This window comes from Trachypithecus francoisi, unplaced genomic scaffold (genome assembly GCF_009764315.1).
Source record: "Trachypithecus francoisi isolate TF-2019V2 unplaced genomic scaffold, Tfra_2.0 Lachesis_group0, whole genome shotgun sequence".
In the NCBI taxonomy this organism is placed as follows: Eukaryota; Metazoa; Chordata; class Mammalia; order Primates; family Cercopithecidae; genus Trachypithecus; species Trachypithecus francoisi.
Genome location: NW_022681453.1, coordinates 194,404,451 through 194,423,880, shown reverse-complemented (window position 1 = coordinate 194,423,880; position 19,430 = coordinate 194,404,451). Strand labels below are relative to the sequence as shown.

Genomic DNA, 19,430 nt, shown 5'->3' with positions numbered 1-19,430 from the left:
GGCTCACTGCAACCTCCGCCTCTCAGGTTCAAGCGATTCTCCTGCCTCAGCCTCCCTAGTAGCTGGGATTACAGGCACTGGCCACCACACCCAGCTGATTTTTTGTATTTTTAGTAGAGAGGAGTGTTCACTATGTTGATCAGGCTAGTCTCGAACTCCTGATCTCAGGCGATCTGCTCGCCTCAGCCTCCCAAAGTGCTGGGATTACAGGCATGAGCCACCGCGCCCGGCTAGAAGTCTCTTTCTCTAAAATATTCTCCCATTCGCTTCCCCACAGGACTGGGCCCACTGGCCTTCCCACTGTCAGTCACCACCAGCCCTTTGAGAGCCTGCCATTCTGGAACCTGCTTTTCCAGCCACAGTCTTCAGATGATGAGCAACCTCCAGCAGAAAGAATGTAAATCACAACACGCACACAGATCCCATCATGATGAGAGTGAGTGGAGATGATGCCCTATTTCCAAGCAGCCCAAGTGCGTGAGTGCCAGACACGAGCGGACTGCCGGAGATAGCTGACACAGATCCGAGGACACAGAAGGAGGCTCTTTAAAAAGCCAGAGCAACAGCAAGCATGTGAGAGGTCTGATTAATCCACCAAGGGCTTATCTATGCATCAACAAACAGCAACGGTCTGCGTCTGGTTCCCCTCTGTGTTCCCTGGATACTTCCTGGCTCATGCAAGACACTCGGTATTTATTTGTTAGATGAACAACAAATACATGAATACTTAGACTCATTTGTCTCAAATTGCCTGAGGTTTTAACTACCCCAACCAGACATTTTGGAATCATAAACACCCAGGCATTGAATATTTAAATACATATGTAAACACCTGGAGTTCACTAATTTCCTTGTGATTTGCCCCCTGGGAGGCTTTGCACTGCTAGACAGAGAGTGGAAGAATATCTCTGGTGCTTGTTGATCATCACAGAGAAAGATGAACTTGTGCTATATGTGTATGAGTGTGTGTAGCCGAGGACAGGAAAAACGAGAAAATGATTCTGTAATGGGAAAACATCTCAAGTCTTCAATATTTGTCTTTATGAGGACTCCCCTGGTCAGCTCCTGTGAGCAGGACCCCATCCCTTGCTGTCAGTATCAGTCTTCAGGAGCCTGCTGTGAGTTTAAATGGGCCCTCCAGTTCTCAAGAGGTTGCTGTCTGCTTTCCCTGCTCTGGGACCCTTGCATCTGGCTGTCCGGGCCTTGTGCAGAATTTAATTCTGTCGCCATCTCACTGCAAGAAAGAATGTCCTAACTGTCCGGCAGATGCTGGTTGTCCCCACTTGGAGACAATGATGGAGTGGGTAATTCTGTAATTGGGGCTAGACCTGCTGCTGACTCACTATTTGGGCCCCATGGCTCAGTACCGGCTGAGGGAGTATTGGATTCTGCTTCCATCTTGGTGAGGGTCAAAGATGCTGGAGAAGGAGGTAGGTACTAAGAATCGTAGAACAAAGGTGCTTATTAGACAAGAAAGAGATTGCTCCACGTGACTCCGGTGGGCTTGGAATGAGCCTGGGTGGCAGCTTAGATGTGAAGGACGCCAGGTAAGCCTTCCAGCTTCATGGGGATCTGACTTAGCCTTCCAGCTGATGCACACGCACACGCAGGGGAAGCCAGGCTGTGGCAGGAAATGGGGCGTTCCCAGGGTGTGGCAACTAGTGTGGCTGGGGGACAGGGCTGTTCACAGCTATGCAGCTTGAGAGAGCAGGGCTCACTAAGCAAGGAGAAGGGCCGTGGCTACAACCAGCCACATTGAAAAGTCGCTTCCTTCTCCTACATCACAAACTTTCCCTCAACACTGACATGAAACTGTTTATATTTCCCAGCAAAAGACTGAACAGAAGTTAAGATGAACAACAGATTGCAAACTTTCCTTCTCTTTGAGTGGTGATGGGGGTGGGAGGGGATAGAGACATTTGCAGAAACGCACAGAGACAGCCATGATGAATCAGTTTGTCTATGAAGTATTTGACCACACACATTAAACGAATTGGAAATTAGCAGTCAGCTCTAATATCTCTTTATACCCAAGTGACAACAGTCAGACCATTAAGCTTCTGTTTCTCTGACATTTTAACAGCAGGAAATAAAAATCTAGCAATAAAAGACAGCAAATTTCTTCTTTTCTCTGGGTGGCAGGGGAATGGGGAATAGAAGTATATCCTGTACCTTCATCAGTTAATAGATTTTAGTGGAATTACCAAGTCAGAGAATTCCTATTACATGGAAAGAAATAGCCTGGGTTTCCAGTTTATTACTAACTTACAGATCAACTGCATGGTTTGAGCTGATGTTTTCTTTTTCTTCTTTTTTCTTTCTCCTTTTTTAATGGAAACGAAAGTCCTTTGTGTACAGTCTCTCTGAATTTTCAGAACAATGTAATTGTTCTTAAGTCACACGATTCCTTTGGGGACACACGAAGGGCACTTCTAAACCCATAATCCTGGGCTATAAAAAGGATCTGGGGCGGGCGATCAAAGGTGAACTGCCATTCACAACCTCTCCTTCAAGCCCCCTTCCCGTCCCCCTGACAGTTTTATAGAAGTCCTCTTTTGCTCCAACTCAGATCAAAGACTTGGATAGAGGGGTCTCCCCACCCCCTGCCTGGCATGGAAGGAAAGGATTACCCCCGAATTAGAAACCCCAGTGCAGTGGGCTTACCCTCCTCCCTGGGGGGCAGGGGGTGAGACCTGGAACCTCTCTTGTCAATAGGAACAGACCAGGACAAAGATGGGATAAACTCAGGGTGTCCCGCTCTATTCTGGCAGCAGAGGAGATAAACTTGCTCTCTCTTCCCTCCAGCCCTCACAAAAGAAATTCTCTGATCTTCTGTGCCCAGTTTTAGTTGTTAGGACCATGTTTATGTATCCATAAACCTTCCCTTCCCTCCCACCCAAGCAACAGTCCCCACCCAGAGCATCAGAAGCTCCCCCTAAACTCTGAGTCTCAGACATCAGCGAGCCGAGGGAGGCGGAAGGAGCTGCAAGGCGTGCTGCATCAATTTGGGTCACAGCCTCATCCATTTGTAATTTGTTCTCAGTACCATCCCCTACTTTTTCCTGGGCATGCTGGGATCTGCTTAGGACTTGGGGGTCAAGGTACATTTCCTGGGAATACTTCTTCGAGGGCTGAAAGTGCCTCAGTACCCAGAGACTCCCCACCTAGTCCTGAAAGGAGACACCAAGAGTGAGGTAGGAGCAGGAGCACCAGGAAGCTGCCGTTACTCTGAGAATCTCCAGGCCTCCTTCCCTCTTCTATTCAGCGTGGACCCAGCACACTGGTTAGTGCAGACCCTCCATGACAGGGGTGTTCACAGAGATGAAACACACAAGTTCCCCAAATCCTGCCATCTTCTTCTTTGAAGGGACTTGAAAAATTATCTAAGACTCTCCCACTGTGGTATAAAAGAATCTTAAACAGAGAAGCAGGACAATCTCAGTTCACCCAGAGTCACCTGCTCAAGCCACATCCTGAAGCCAGATACCCTGACTCAGCAGGACCTCTGCAGCCGGGTGCAGTGACTCACGCCTGTTATCCCAGCACTTTGGGAGGCTGACATGGGCAGATCACGAGGTCAGAAGATTGAGACTTTCCCGGCCAACACAGTGAAACCCCGTCTCTACTAAAAATACACAAAAATGTTAGCGAGGTGTGGTGGCGGGCGCCTGTAGTCCCAGCTACTCGGGAGGCTGAGGCAGGAGTATGGCTTGAACCCGGGAGGCGGAGCTTGCAGTGAGCCAGATCGCGCCATTGCACTCCAGCCTGGGTGACGGAGCAAGACTCTGTCTCAAAAAAAAAAAAAAAAAAGAAGACCCTCTGCTACCCCAACTGCCGCCTTAGGTCTCCACATACGTTGCCCCACCAAGGAAATTCAGCTTCTAGAGTGTTTGGCCCTGCTGGGGATGCCAGGGAACTCATTTGACTTTCTCTCTGTCACTTGTAGGAAATGTTACAAAATTGTGTTTGCATTGAAGCTTTTCTTTCTTCCAGACATATTGTGTCATCATCTAGTAGGCTAACTAGTTGTTTTAACAGATGATATTATGGTTTGAAAGTGGATTGTGCCTGTTCTTTTCCTGTTCTTCTGCACACAGTCAAACGGGTCTTTTTGATGATTTATCTTTAGCTTCCCTCAACCCTTGAAACGTCAACCTTCTCTATGCTTTTGATTTCCTCCGAGATTCGTAAGGGTTTGTGACATTCTTCTGTATACACCCTTGATTTTGTGCCCCTCCTTCCATCTTTGTGTGTGTTCTCTTCAAATTGGCGCTCATCAGCAGAAATGCTGTTTTCTTTGGATGTCTCCTCTTTTCTTCCTCATTAGGATCATTTGCAATTTTAGGTTCTGAATTTTATTTTTAGAGCCATCCTTTTTTAGCCATACTCCCTTTCAGAGGTTCTCACTATGAGATCATCTATTTTGAATGTTTTGAAATCTGCTTTCCTCAAGTCTGTACGTCTGAAGACACACATCCTGCTTTAATAGGATGGACACTAGCCCAAGTTCTTATTATTTCCACATCACTCACAGTTCTTTGCTGGTCCTCTTGCTGTTACTTGTTTCTTTCAAGTGATGAAAATCATAATCAGGCTACTTAAAACTTTACCAAATGCTCTGCTTTTTAAAGAAAAATGAGGCTTATAGGCTTCCACATAATGTATTTTTTTTAAGTTAACATTCGTCATTGTATTTTGCCTTGATGCTAGTTCCCAAAGATGTCTGCAACAGCAACTCCCATCCAGTGTTATCTTCTAACTATGTGACTCTGACATTTCTCCCCTCAAAATGTGGGATCTACACTCCCACCTCCTAAGGTGGGCAGGCTTGTGACTATGGCAGAAGGAATGCTATGCAACTTTCAAGGCTGGATCATGAAAAGTGATGCAGCTTCTGTCTGACTCTTTCTGGGGGTGCTTGTTCTTAGAACCCAGCAGCAATGCTATGGGGAAGACCCATTAGGTCATGTGAGAAATTACATGAAGAAGTCCAATGTAGGCGTTCTGGATGACGACCCGAGCGAGGTCCCAGCAAACAGTCACAACCAGAGTGAGACATATGAGCAGAAGGTGGCCCCTAGATGATTCCAGCCCCCAGCCACACCCAGACTTCATGTCTTTCCAACTGAGGTTCCAGATATTGTGGAGAAAAGACAAGCCATCTCTGCTTTGTCCTGTCTGAATTCTTGAGCCACAGAAACCATGAAAGATAATAAAATGAGTTTTTAAGCCACTGAGTTTTTTTTAGATGATCTGTAATACAGCAATGGAGAACTCATGCAATAATTAAAACCCATTAAGAAATAAAAATTAAGACTCATTAAGAATACATAATCTATACCCTTCTTCTGATTGATCGGTTCTTAATTTACTCCCATTTCAAAACTCTGTCCCTATAGTTCAGTTCCAGTTCCACCAGAGGAAAGGGCAGCCATGACGGCATTGGTCCCAGTCATTGGACAGAGACAGGACAAATTAGAATCACTTACTCTTGGCTATAAAAGCAATTAGATTATCCTTGCTTAGTATACTGTGTGAACTTTTAAAAGAGCAAAATTAAAACATCTCTCACATACTTCTCTAGCTGATTAACATAACACAATTCCAGCAGACCCCTACTGGAAAATGTGTTCCTTCGTTTTCCAACTTCTTGAGTCAGAGAGCATTTAGTTGCAATGAACAGAGCTCATTCAAGCTAACATAAGCAAAAAAGAACATTGATTAGAAATAGAGGATCTGGTGGAGCCCCAAGACAGGAAATGAGGCCAGGCTTCATAGGGATTAATGCCAGAAACTGCAAAGCTGACAAGAGCCAGACTGGTTTGTCTCTCCAAATCTCTTTCTCTCTAGAGCTATATTGTCTTTTATTTCTGGCTCTCTAAGGCACATGCCTTCTTAATCTCTCTCTCTCTCTCTCTCTCTTTCTCTCCCCAGAGAACAGTTTAGCATGTGGTATGTGGTTAAGGGCAGTCTCCAAGCCAGGGTGCCAAATGCCAACCCCACGACTTAGTTATTGGTGACTCTGGGCAAATTCCTTAAGCTTCTGTTCTTCAGTTTCCTGTTTTGTAAAGTGGGAATAAGGATAACAATAGTACTTTTACCTCATAAGATTGTTGCGAGATTTAATCAATATATGTAAAGTTCTTTGAACAGTGCCTGGCACATTGCAAGCATTTGCTTTAATTATTATCTTTCTTTGCTTACTTCACCATGTCTGAACATGGGTGCCTTGATACTAGCTTTTTATCTGTCTTAGTCTGTTTGTGCAGCTGTGACAAAATATCTTAGACTGGGTAATGTGTAAATAATAGAAATTTGTTTCTCACAGTTCTGGACGCTGGGAAGTTCAAGATCAAGATGTCAGCAGATTTAGTGTCAGGTGAGGGCTGGCTCTCTGCTTCCAAGATGAAGCCTTGTCGCATGGTGGAAGGCAGCAAAAGCGATGAGCTGTGTTCTTTCATGGCAGAAGAGATGGAGGGGCAAAAAGGGATTAGGGTGCTCTCTTCAACCTCTTTGATAAGAGCGTTAATCCTATTCATGAGGGTAGAATACTCATGACTTAATCACTTCCCAAAAGACCCTACCTTTTAATACGATCATGTTGGGTATTAGATCTCAACAGTTGAGTTTTGGAGGTATACATACATTCAAACCACAGCAATAACCAACCCATATTTCAAGTGCTTATTAGAAATCTAAGTTTCCAGCCTTGTGCGGTGGCTCATGCCTGTAATCCCAGCACTTTGGGAAGCCACGGCTGGTGGATCACAAGGTCAAGAGTTCAAGACCAGCCTTGCCAACATGGTGAAACCCTGTCTTTACTCAAAATACAAAAACTAGCCGGGTGTGGTAGTGCACACCTGTAATCCCAGCTACTCAGGAGACTGAGGCAGGAGAATGGCTTGAACCTGGGAGACAGAGATTGAGGTAAACCGAGCCAAGATCGTGCCACTGCACTCCAGCCTGGACAACAGAGCGAGACTCCGTCTCAAAAAAAAAAAAATCTAAATGTCTGAGACCCAATTTTACATTCCTAGGTCAGAACGTGTCTGACTGGACCAGCTGGAGTTACATGCCTACTCATGGTTAATCAGCTGTTGCAGACGGTGAGGGAGTGAGGGCTGAGGGGACTCAGCAGTGAGACAGGGAGTTGATTCTCTGAGAAGGGGCTGTGGGCTGGGCTGGGAAGAGGACTCGCCCGCCACTACTCCCACCTCCATTTTCACATAGGGCAGCTGTGCTACATCGAACCTCAGCTTTAGCTCCCTGCTAAGCAGAAACTCTTCCTATTATTGACTGACCCAAACGGCATGAAGAAGGCATCTTCCTTTAGCCAACGAGCCCTCCTCTCTCCACATAACTCTCTCCACATAACTAGTCTCCTCTCTCCACATAACTAGTCTCCTCTCTCGGCAGAGTCTCCTCTCTCTGCAGAGTCTCCTCTCTCTGCAGAGTCTCCTCTCTCCGCTTGGCACTGAGGGCCCTAGTCCTCTGAGAAGCCAAAACGCAAGTATCTCTTTATATTAGAAGATGACTTTTACAAATCCTCCCTTAGATTTTCCCCTGGGAAGTCAGCAAATTGTCGCTCTCACAGGGAAGACAAAAGGAAGAATCACTTCAGATCCCTCCCATTTGGTATTGTACTTTTTTTGTTGTTGTTGATGAAGTCTCGCTCTGTTGTGCAGGCCAGAGAGCAGTGGCACGATCTCAGCTCACTGCAACCTCCGCCTCCCAGGTTCAAGAAGTTCTCCTGCCTCAGCCTCCCTAGTAGCTGGGATCACAGGTGCGCGCCTCCATGCCTGGTTAGGTATTGTGCACTTCAGCTACTGATTTTACACGTGGTGGCTGTTAACTTGTTGAGTCTCCCACTGGTAAAAGGAACTTGGAGAAACAACGCTTAAAGTCATTGATCTCACTATACAGAAAAAGCAAATTAAGCAGAATGTTGAACAGAATGTGAATTGGCTAATCAAATGGATAATGAGGTTTAAGGGAATACGGCTCCTTTCATTTCTATATATTTTCCAATCTCTATTCAATGTGGTCATTTGGGGTAAAATGCTCTGAAACAGCATATTTCATACCCTATTCTTTTTTTTCTTTTTTTTTTTTTTTGAGACGGAGTCTCGCTCTGTCGCCCAGGCTGGAGTGCAGTGGCTGGATCTCAGCTCACTGCAAGCTCCGCCTCCCGGGTTTATGCCATTCTCCTGCCTCAGCCTCCCGAGTAGCTGGGACTACAGGCGCCCGCCACCTCGCCCGGCTAGTTTTTTGTATTTCAAACCCTATTCTTCAGAAATACTTGAATGTCACGGACAAATCGATAGCTCTTTAAATCACAGAGCAGAGCTAATGAGCGGTCCTCCCTGGGGGAGGAGATGGCTGCATCTGCCTGCTTGGCGGTACCAGGCCAGCCTCCAAACTGGCATGAGCTGACCTTTTCCTTGGGCTTGTTATTCTCTTATTGGTGATTCTTTCTGTAAAGTCTCAGAAACCTTAGTTTGCAATTGCCAATATGCTTGCTGTTTCAGGGTGTCACCACTAGACTGAGTGTCTGAGTAAGGTTATTAAGCATTGTGTATTCCTGAGAGGATCCTTTCAGAGAACACAAGAGGTTGTTTTAGGGCTAAATGACCCATGGCTGAGTATTAGCTCTATTAAACGACAGACAAGAAAGGAGGTATAATGTTCCCATCAAGTAGAACGAGAAGATTGCTCCCAGCTTACCATCCTTGTTTCCTGCATCCAGCGTCCTCATTTCCTTTCCTCTGATCACTCCTTTAAGGAATTGATTGCTTCCCCCACTTTTCTTCGTGGAAACTGCTCTCTATGCAAGGTTATCGACTTCTTTGCAGTTTGAGGCAAAGAAGCCACCTCTTTTACTCCATCCACTTCTCCTAGAAGTAGATTGGACTATCTTAATCCAATCTAATAGAAGCTTAAGAGAAAACAAGTGTGGCCTGCTCTTAAATTATTGCTAAATACTTTACAAACTGTAAATGTCAGAAAAAATACACACAGATGCTCTAAGGCATGTGGAGACAATTAATACAATTTACTTCAATAATAAGTATAGAGTTACTTATGCTCAATTCAGAAGCCCACAAGAAGTATATTTTTTGCTGAACTTCACTGACCAACTCCTCCAAAGGGGCCACTCAACTTCTCTCCAGCCCATCACTCTATTTTAATTTTTTGGTGTAGCACTTACCACTCTGATATTTTTATAGTTCATGTTTATATTTGTTTTTTACTTATTTACTGTTTATGTTTTCTACTAGAATGTAGTCCCTTTCTGTCTCTCTCTCTCACCACACATTCTCAATGCCTAGAACAGAGCCTAGTATATAGTAGGCACTCAATAAATACTTGTTGCATTAATGCACCGCCGGTGCTGGGCCTCCACGCAGTGCTGGGCCTCCTAGCTTCACCACCAGCTCCTACAGAGAATCTCTTCTATCTTCCTTACCCTCTTTAGAGTGGAGCCCTGTTGGCTCTCCACAATCCATGTCTGGGGCTGTTTTAGCTATAGCTGCATCTTAAGCTGTAGCTGTTGCCACTGCTGTCAGTGATGAAGGTAGCTAGCCGGGAAAAGGGGAGGTAACCTCTGGGAGACATTCCATTTTCAAAAGCCATTTTTGTCTTTTTGGCAAACCCTGGAAGAGTCAAGTTTTGCTACAGACTTGTTGTCTCATTAAAACCAGTCAGGCATGTAGGGGGCAAGTCCACGCGTCAGTCCCACGTGCACTGAACTCCGGGGAGTGGCCAGGAACCAGGCCTGGTGTGTGGTGAGCAATCAGAGCTACGATTCTAGCAGCAGAGCATACAAAACCAAACCAGATCACCTCAAAACCTCCATATTCCTGACATCCAGTCTTGAAATCCTAGTCATTCTAGTCATCTGTGACTTCTTCAATCCCCTTTCAATTTTCATCTCATTCAAAGCACACCAAGTCCTCTTGAGTCAGCTGTTGCCCTGCACCGTGCAAGCCTGTATGGTTCCTGCTGAAGCTCCGTTCCTGGTTCACATTTATCACAGTTCGTAGAATGTTAGTTGCTTGGAGGCACAGACCGTGTCTTATCATTTGTTTTCCCCTTCCCCAGTACAGTGACTTTCAGAGAGTAGAAATTAAAAATATTATTATCTGCCTCACTTTTATGTCTTCCGAACAATAATGCTCATCTGGAGAAAGACTAGGGATAATGCATAAATTAAAACATAATGGAGCTACTTGGGAGATAGTCAAGCAGTGCAATTGTGTCTGTATTTCCTGTTTGCTCAGCATCTCCCATAACAGAAGACTGGGGGCCCCACCTCATGATTTCTACCGTAGTTTACAGGAGATCCCTGTTTGTCTTGTGGTGGCCAGGCCATGAGGGTCACTGTCCTATGGAAGATGGAAGACATAACACAAAACAAAGAGGTGGGAGCCTCCCCTGCTTGCTCCAGTGGGCACTGGGAGAAGGAAGAGAGATAGAAATAGGGGAAGGAAACAGACCTGAGATTTTTGGCCCCCAGTCCCATCGCCAAGCTTGAAATCCAAGAGTGTGGATTAGGATTAGGGGTTGTTAGATAGCCTTGGGGGAAAGCCAAAAGCAAAGACCTTTTTTTTTTTTTTTTAACATGCCTTCCATTCCATGGTGGCATTTGTGAGATCAGCTTGCAGGGCCCTACCACAAAGAGGGGGTAGCCATATTCAGAGTGAAAAATGGTCACATAGGGCGGTGAAGCAGGGAGAGGCCTGTGTCAATGCTCCCGCAAGGCACACACACTGGAAGAGCCCTAGGTTCCTGTACAGCCCTTGGGAAATAGAGATGGTTGAGGCAAAAGTCACTGGGCCTCACATGGGGGATCCATGATGAAGAGCAGGGTGGTGTTAGGGTGGAGGGGTATGTAGCTGAGACTCAGAAGGTGTGAGTCAGCAAGGGGGTGCGCTAGGCGCTGGCTGCACCACAGGTCCACTGTGGAAATCACAAACCAGTCAAATACCTGGCCAGCAACAGGAACCCACAAAGACCCAGAGGCTGGCACAGGACAAGCAAGAACTCCCAGGCTACTCCCCATCCACCCTGCCGCCATCTTGGGGCAGAACAGGCGGATGGCAGAGAAATCAGCACTTATGAGCATTTGCCCCAGTGAGCCTCTCAAAGCTGAAGTCGAATGAGTTACTGTTGATTGTCAAGTGCCCGTCACCTTTACTTGCACTGTACAACAGGGAGAGGACTCATGAGAAAGATTAGGCCAGTCACAGAACAACCCCCACATACTCTTTTCACCTCTGAGCAGTTGTACGTAAATTTGCCACTGCATTACGTGTATTTATCAAGTATTTGATCTTTCTTTAAGACTTCCTTAAAATATGGTCTAGTGTTATGACTACTAGTGACACCAAATAATTGGGGTGTCTTCAGAAAACTCTTAAAAATTGATATCTAGGCTGGGTGCGGTGGCTCACACCTGTAATTCCAGCACTTTGGGAGGCCGAGGTGGGCAGATCACTTGAGGTCAAGAGTTCAAGACCAGCCCGGCCAACATAGTGAAACTCCGTCTCTACTAAAAATACAAAAAGTAGCCAGGCATGGTGGCCAGCTGTAATCCCAGCTACTTGGGAGGCTGAGGCAAGAGAATCGCTTGAACCCGGGAGGTGGAGGTTGCAGCGAGCCGAGATCACACCACTGTACTCTAGCCTGGGCGACAGAGTGAGACTCTGTCTCAAAAAACAAACAAACACACAAACCGAAAAGATATCTAGCAAATGGATGTGGTTTATAGCCTTATAACATCATAAGAAGAGAGGGTATGTTGCTGCTTGACTTAGGCAAAGCCACGGTGGGGGTCCCCATGTGTAATGCACTAAGTCCCCTCAGGGCTGTCTTCCACCCTCTTACTCTCCCCTGTGAATTGCAGCAAGATGAGTTCTAGAGAGAAAAGGAGGGCAAGGTGGCCTGGAAAGACAGGGAGCTCAGACAGAAGGGCAAGCTGATAAACACACCTATTCATCACTGCACAATCCTTGGTCTTTCTCATCCTATTGATTTTCATGCTTTGCTGTGTATGCTGCTGTGTGTGAAGGAATGCGTGTACTTGTGAACAACCTTGCAATGGAGTAATCACAGCTTCAGCAAAAGGCTTCAGGCAAAACCTCCCCTGACCCTAACTCAGCCTCTAGTCCCATTTTTCCACCACTGTGTGTGTTAGAAGGGGATGAGCCCTGTCTCCAGATCTTTAGTCATCATTATCTGGAAGGCCAGGTCTTTGCGCATACCCATCTTGGAATCCTTGAGCTATTTCCCCTTATGTTTGATGAGTAAGTGAATGCATGAAAGGATGCATGCCAGCCTGGGCAACATGAGGAAACTCCATCTCTACCAAAAATACGCAAAAAAATACCCTGGCGTGGTGGCACACTCTTGTGGTTGCAGCTACTTAGGGGGCTGAGGTGGGAGGATAGCTTGAGCCTAAGAGGCAGAGGTTGCAGTGAGCTGAGATCACACCATTGTGCTCCAGCCTAGGGGACAAAGTGAGACTCTATCTGAAAGAAAGGAAGAAAGGAAGAAGGAAGGAAAGAAAAGAAAGAAAAAGATAAAAGAAAGGATGGATGAGTGAGTCTAGGCAACGGTGGTAGCCTATAGTTCTTAGAAGAAAATAAATTCCTGTGGGCCTGATTTGATGGGGGAAAGGGTAATAGGCATAGCAATCTGCTACAGAAGAGATTTGTTGGTTCCTGTCTTCTTCTAGCCTAAGAAACAGATCTGAGAGTCTCTAGAGCAGCCTGTGATCCTGTATGACCGTGAGAGCTCCAGGGTAGCCCAGAATTACTCCTGATCAAGAGAAGCCCCAAGAATTTGAGGTGGTTTCAGGGCAAATCAAGTTACTTCAAAGCACTCGGCTTCCACTTACCTGATAAAAACCTCAGAGGACTGTGTGACTGAGAGGAGGGTCAGGAGAGGAGGGGAGACGCTGCAGACCCAGAATAGTCGATTCCATGAAGGAGGCTGCCAGGGTATGAACGTTTCTTGGGAGAAAGGTATCTGAGAATGAACAGGGGAGAGAGGTGAGAGGTGGAGAGGGCTGGGAGCTAGAGAAGCAGGAGGGGCTGGTGGCAGGTTGGCATCAAAAAGCAGCATAGCTAAAGTGGAGAGGGAGAAGGCAGATGGCAAAGGAATACCAAAGCCTTTGCAAAAACACAGACGTGAAGAACCAAAAGATGGCCAGGTGCAGTGGCTCATGCCTGAAGTCCCAGCACTGTGGGAGGCCAAGGTGGAAGGATCACTTGAGCCCAGGAGTACAAGACCAGCCTGGGCAACATAGTGAGATCCTCATCTCTACCAAAAAAATTAAAAAATTAGCCAGCTGTGGTGGCACATGCTTGTAGAACCAGCTACTTGGGAGTCTGAGTGGGAGAACTGCTTGACCAGGGAGGTCAAGGCTGCAATGAGCTATAATTGCCCCACTGCACTCCAGCCTGGGTGACATAGAAAAATCTTGTCTCAAAAAAAAATAAAAACAAAAACAAACTCAGAAGGCCTTAAATCTCCAACACTACTCCCTACCTCACTCCACCTGTCTTTTAACAAGAAAATGGAGGCTTTGAGAGTTTCAACCAGCAGTTCAGCATCACACAAGCCATGGAGATAGGTCAGGGTCCAGGCCAGGACCATTGGCTCCTGGTGTAGAGCTCCTTGAGTCTTGTGCAGCACCTCTGGACCCCCCAAAAAGAGACAATTTGACTGAGAAAGTTGAGGAAGTACCCCGAGTGAAGAAGATGGACCAGGAGGATGAAGACATCAGGAAACCTATGCAACTTTGCCCACTAGGAATAGATGTCATTCAGTGAACAGCGTTCAGTCCTATTAAAGCTCCTGTTTGCGAGGAGCTGGCAAACCATGAAGTTCTTCTTGACTAGAAGACAATTACTGATGAAAAAAATTAATAGAGGCCTATGCCTTTCCCCATGTGTGAGCTCAGAGCAGCCATGAAAATCAAGAGTAGCTCTTCTGAAGCACCAGCAGAACTCCCTGAGCCTTCTCCTCACCCCCCACTGACAAAAAGAGACCCAAGTTTCCTCAACAGGATTCCAAGGGCAGGGTGAATGTGTGGTTAACAAAGGATAGATTCTTTATGGATTTAGACTGTACTGAGTGGGGAAACGTGTTTGCCTTTGGAACATGTGCTTTCTTTAATCAATCAGATGGAGAAAGCAACCTGAGCCTGATACGAAAACTCACAGAAGAGGCTCCTATTGTCTGAGACCACAGGTGTAGAAGCCCCTTCCCTGGGGCCCCAGGATACAAGGTGGAACAAACATGAACGCTCATTTCTATGCCTCCTGGGTGTTACTGGAGCCTTCATGACTCAAGACAAATCTGAGAGAGCTCTTTATGAGTTTTCAGACTCAAAAGTTAGAGCCTGCACTTACCAACCTGAAAGCAGGTGAGTCCGGTTAGGAGGGAGTGGAAGCGCTTTTAGGGGGTGCTCATTACCGTGTTGTTACTCGTGGCGGGGAAATCGAAAGTCACACAGAGTGTGTCCGGGGAGAGTGAAGGGGGAAAGCCGGCTAGAACAACACGTGGCAACGTGGATGGATCATAAAGGCAGAGTGCTGGGTGGAAGGAGGGAGGGAAAGAATGCACTGTGTGAGACAACACCATTTAGGTACAACAAATACACATGAAAATACCACCATATGGTTTGCAAGAAGTATACAAAAGATACACACTAAATCCATGATTGCCTATGGGGGGAAGGAGAATGGACGGGGTGCGTGGAGGAATAAACACATAAATAATGAACACAAAAGTGGGCCCTGCACAGACCAAAGAGGACAGCATGCCTTTTGTACTTGGGGTCCAAACGTGTAGGAGTGGAGGGGGAATCCAAGTAGGCCCTCCTTATAAAGATCTAAGTCTATCGTTGTGAGATTCAGGAAAAATTCTAAGTAGACGTGTGCTGTGGATTCTGTTGCTACTCTCTGAAATCACCCTGATCCTTCAGGAAAGAAATCTGCAGGTTCCTGGTATGTCAGTTTGTGGAGCCTGAAGAGTCAGTGGGTCTGGAGGAGAGGGCTCACTTCTACCCAGTGGCTGCTTAGATGTCATCCTCTCTGGAGGCCTTTGGCTCAGAATTCCAGGTGTTGTGGTGGGGGGGGTATGGGAAGGTGGCCTACACTGAGATAGCCACAGTAGAAAGAAGTGCTACTATCTACAAGAGAGGACGCCTGGCCAAGACACTGATGGAACCTTCTGATCTCTCAGAAACAATTGTTATCTTCAAGAAGCAGGCAGTGGCCCGCGGCAAACTCTTGGGGTGTATATTATCAATGTGCAAGTAAGTCAACTGAGGCTTGGAAAGGTTAGGCAGTTTGCCCAACGTCACACAACTACCTAAGTGGCTGGGGCAGGATGTAAACTAGGTGTGAATGGCTCTAAAACTTGAGCTTGCCAGCGCAGTGGCTCACGCCTGTAATCCCAGCTCTCAGTGAGGCAGAGGCGGGAGGATAGCTTGAGCCCAGGAGTTCGAGACCTGCCTGGGTAGTGTAGTGAGACCCCGTTCTCCACAAAAAGGAAGAAAAAAAAAAAAGACAAAACTTGAGCTCTTGTTTGTTTGTTGTTTTTGCTTTTGTTTTTTTGAGACGGAGTCTCGCCCTGTCGCCCAGGCTGGAGTGCAGTGGCACAGTCTTGGCTCACCGCAACATTTGCCCCCAGGTTCAAGCAACTCTCCTGCCTCAGGCCCCTGAGTAGCTGGGACTACAGGCACGTGCCACCACACCTTGCTGATTTTTTTTTGCATTTAGTAGAGATGGGGTTTCACCATGTTGGTCAGGCTGGTCTCAAACTCCTGACCTCAGGTGATCCATCCGCCTCGGTCTCCCAAAGTGCTGGGATTACAGACATGAGCTACTGCACCCAGCCAAACCTGAGCTCTTAACTGCCATTTTATAACGGGTCCAGAATGTCTTGGTGGCATACACGCACGTGCATACTGTCACATGCACACTTATGGGAGTATGTTGCAAAACGTACATGCTGTGAAGTGAATTCATACTCTTGGAACTTCCATCCTGCTCTTCAGGCACTGTGGAAAAGGAATTCTCACGGGCAGACAAGGGCAGCTGGGATGGTCTCAGAGTTCCCTGTGCAAAACCAACTAAAAGTGACAAGAAAGAGACAGATGGGGGGAGAAGCAGGGTAGAGAAAAAGGGAGGAGTTTCTTGGTGTGTGATGTGGCTTCAGAAATAGCAACTGAAGACAAACTTGGAGAAAAACTTTGAAGCAGATATGTCCTTGAGTACAATTCCATCTAAGGCTAGAAGAGATGGAAAAAATGAAGGTCATCTGAAGAGTTGGGATGAACTCACTCTTACCTCTCATGCACCTCTTATGGCAAATGATGATGGTAGAAGAGGTGGTAAGATTTCAGAGTCTGAAGGGACACCCAGAGGTTGTCTCAGCTGATGCCTTGGAGGGCAGTGGAGAGGACAGTGACTTGTTCCAGGCCACACAAAGACAAGAATGGAGGCCTCTGGCTCCTAGGCCAGTGCTGGCTGACCTGTGTCACATTGCTGTCCTCCTAAGTCAACTTGGGTGGACAACACCCGCTGCCCACTCTGCAGGCCCTGTTCCTTCTTCTGCTCCTTCCTTCCAGCATTTTCTTCCTTTCCAGGAGACGTTCTTTCTTCTGCTCCTTCTCCTTCCAGCATTTTTATTCTTTCCAGGAGATGTTTCTTCTCAGGAGTAGGATAAGAGGCAGGGAGGCCAAATGCTGCCTCTCGGGACGAGAGGGCAAGTGCTCAGGGGAGAAATTCTGGACAGACGGGCAATTTGGCCATGGTTGAATTCTCATGGCTTGCCTTCTTTTCCAGCCTCTTCCTTTTGTGTCCCTGTCCAACTTCCAAACCCTCCCGTTCTTTCGTTTGAAACCCGAGGTGGGGAGCTGTGGCCCTAATTTTGAAAATTCAGTTGAGTGTCTTCTTCAGGGAGAGACCTGGACCCTGATGCAACCACAGCAGGGCCTCCCTCAGCAGGAGAATCGGAGTCTGTCTCAACAGATTTTCTTTCTTCCCTCCCAAGCAAGAGCCACTCCCAGAACATAAAAGACACAGAGACTCCTGCCTCCTTGGGGGATTTAATTACCGACATTCGCTGGTATCCTCTTCAGTAGCAGCATCTCTGCCTCACTGCTTCTGAAGAAGAGGGACATGGAATTTAAATGCTTATCCAGGCTGGGTAGGAGACATTCCCCCACAGGCACACAGACAGGGTACGATAAGTGGCCACCTACACAGCTTCAGAGGCTCTGAGCCCCCGAACACAGCCACCATTCATTAGCAGATCCCTGAAGTCCACCACCCAAGTTTTATTTCTTTAGCTTTGCAGGTTATTGGACCATTAAAATTCAAATATTCCTGGAAGGGATGATAGTGATGACCAGCCACTGGCAACTTAGTATAATGTATTTTCAGATCACACTCCAGAAGCATTTTTCAGAGGGGCGGGGGTTGGGGGGAGACAATCATCGGATGACTGACAAGGGAAGGACGCGGAGCAACAGCAAGGTCCATAGATTAGAAGGGAGAGCCCAGGAAGAGGCTGCGGGCTCGGAGGGTGAGCTGGGCCGGCCTTGCCAGCTGGCCTAGAGCAGGGGCCTCAGTGTGGCTCCGGGATCAGCAGCACCAGCCTGGCCTGGGATCCGGTTAGACACACAGATTCTGGAGCCCCCTCCAGATCTACCGAATCGGAAACCGGGTGGGGCCCCGCAGTCTCTCGATTTTAACAAGCCCTGCAGTGACTGATGCACAGTCAAGTGTAAGAACCACTGGCGTACAGCCTGTGACGTGTGCAAGACGCCACCAACCTCCCAGCTCCCCACCCCCACCCCATCCCACCACTCATCAACCTCCTTTCTCTGACCTGCCTTACGACCACTCCTTGGCTTTGCTCGAGGGAGGCCTGAGAAACCACCATGGGCGTGGTTAGGAGAGTGGCGAAGTAAAGCTCTATAGCATAGGAGGTGGGCCGGTGACAGAGAACATGGCTGCCTTTGGCTATAAGGGCAAAGGGTTTGGGGCGGAGCTGGGGGAATAGCTGATGAGGTGAAATTGCAACTGAAAACGAGTGGTCATCTGAAGGACGCCTCCAGAGCAGCCCCATGGGCCTCCGAGACACTCAGGCAGGGATGGTACTACGTGAGCAGGTAGAAAGACAGAGACAGAAGCCTGCTGAAGAAGGCTGAAGGACTGACTGGGGCCCCAGAGGGTGTGGGTTCTGAGCTGGGAAGCACCACAGGGTGGGTGAGCTCACCGCCTCCCTCCATCAGCATTTCCTCCCTCTGGGTGCTCAGGATGCATTTCTTAAGCCAGTTCATTTCCTGGTTAATCCCCACCCCCATCCTCAACTCCCACCCCCCATGCTTGGCCCACGTAAACCTTGTGGCAGAGACAAGAAGGAGATTCAGGGGCTCTGATGGTGAAGCCTGAACGAGTCCTCTGCAAGCTGGACATTTCCTTACCTTGCTCTATTTTTCTTTACAGCATTTGTCAGCCTCTGAAATACCGTATGTTTTTTCTGTTGCCTTCCACTAGAATGTGAGTGTTTGAGTGAGGGAGAAAGGAAAAGATGGAGGAAGGTGAACAAGAAGGCACAATCCATGTTGCTTCCGGGTTCTTCCTCACCAACTTTCCTGCCTGCGGGAAAATGCAGCCCGCGCCTGGGAAGATGCAGATCAACCGAGCATGCGCCAGGTGACGTCAATCCGAAGAGATCGAAACTTACCCGGCCACGCCTATGGAGATGCCCCTATCACGCCCTTATCCCGCCCACTGCCCGCCCCCTTCCAGTACCAATGCATAAAAGTCCGCTGCCAGCAGGAGCTGGTCTGACTTCGGCCTCCGCGTTCGTGGACCGGAGAACGTCACCCGAAGTGTGTGCATATTTGCAATAAAGGGCTGCCGCTTTCTTATGTACTTTGGCCTCATGTTTAATTACTTAGCTCTACTAAATTAAGTTACATTAAATTAAATTAAGACAGTGAGCTCCATGAGGGCGCTGTGTTAGTTCATTCTCATACTGCTGTTAAAGAAATACCCGAGGCTGGGTAATTTATAAAGAAGAGAGTTTGGCCGGACGCGGTGGCTCACGCCTGTAATCCCAGCACTTTGGGAGGCTGAGGTGGTTGGATCACTTGAGTTCAGGAGTTCGAGACCAGCCTGACCAACATGGAGAAACACTGTCTCTACTAAAAATACAAAAATTAGCTAGGCATGGTGGCACACGCCTGTGGTCCCAGCTACTCAGGAGGCTGAGGGCGGAGAATCTCTTGAACCTGGGAGGCGGAGGTTGCAGTGAGCCAGGATCACGCTACTGCACTCCAGCCTGGGTGACAGAGCAAGGCTCCATCACAAAAAGAAAAGAAAAAGAAAAAAGAGGAAGAGAAG

At 47.4% G+C, this 19,430-nt stretch overlaps 1 long non-coding RNA gene across 3 annotated transcripts in view; it reads right to left on the bottom strand.

The window, feature by feature from the left end:
• LOC117084439 overlaps positions 1-18,701 on the bottom strand; it is a 53,309-nt gene extending 34,608 nt beyond the window's left edge. For all 3 annotated transcript variants that reach the window (XR_004437457.1, XR_004437456.1, XR_004437458.1), the window contains exons 1-3: positions 18,506-18,701; positions 16,362-17,180; positions 12,899-13,029 (exon numbers count right to left, since the gene is read on the bottom strand). This is a non-coding gene — a long non-coding RNA (uncharacterized LOC117084439). The remainder of the gene's footprint in view (positions 1-12,898; positions 13,030-16,361; positions 17,181-18,505) is intronic.
• Positions 18,702-19,430: the final 729 nt, after the last annotated feature.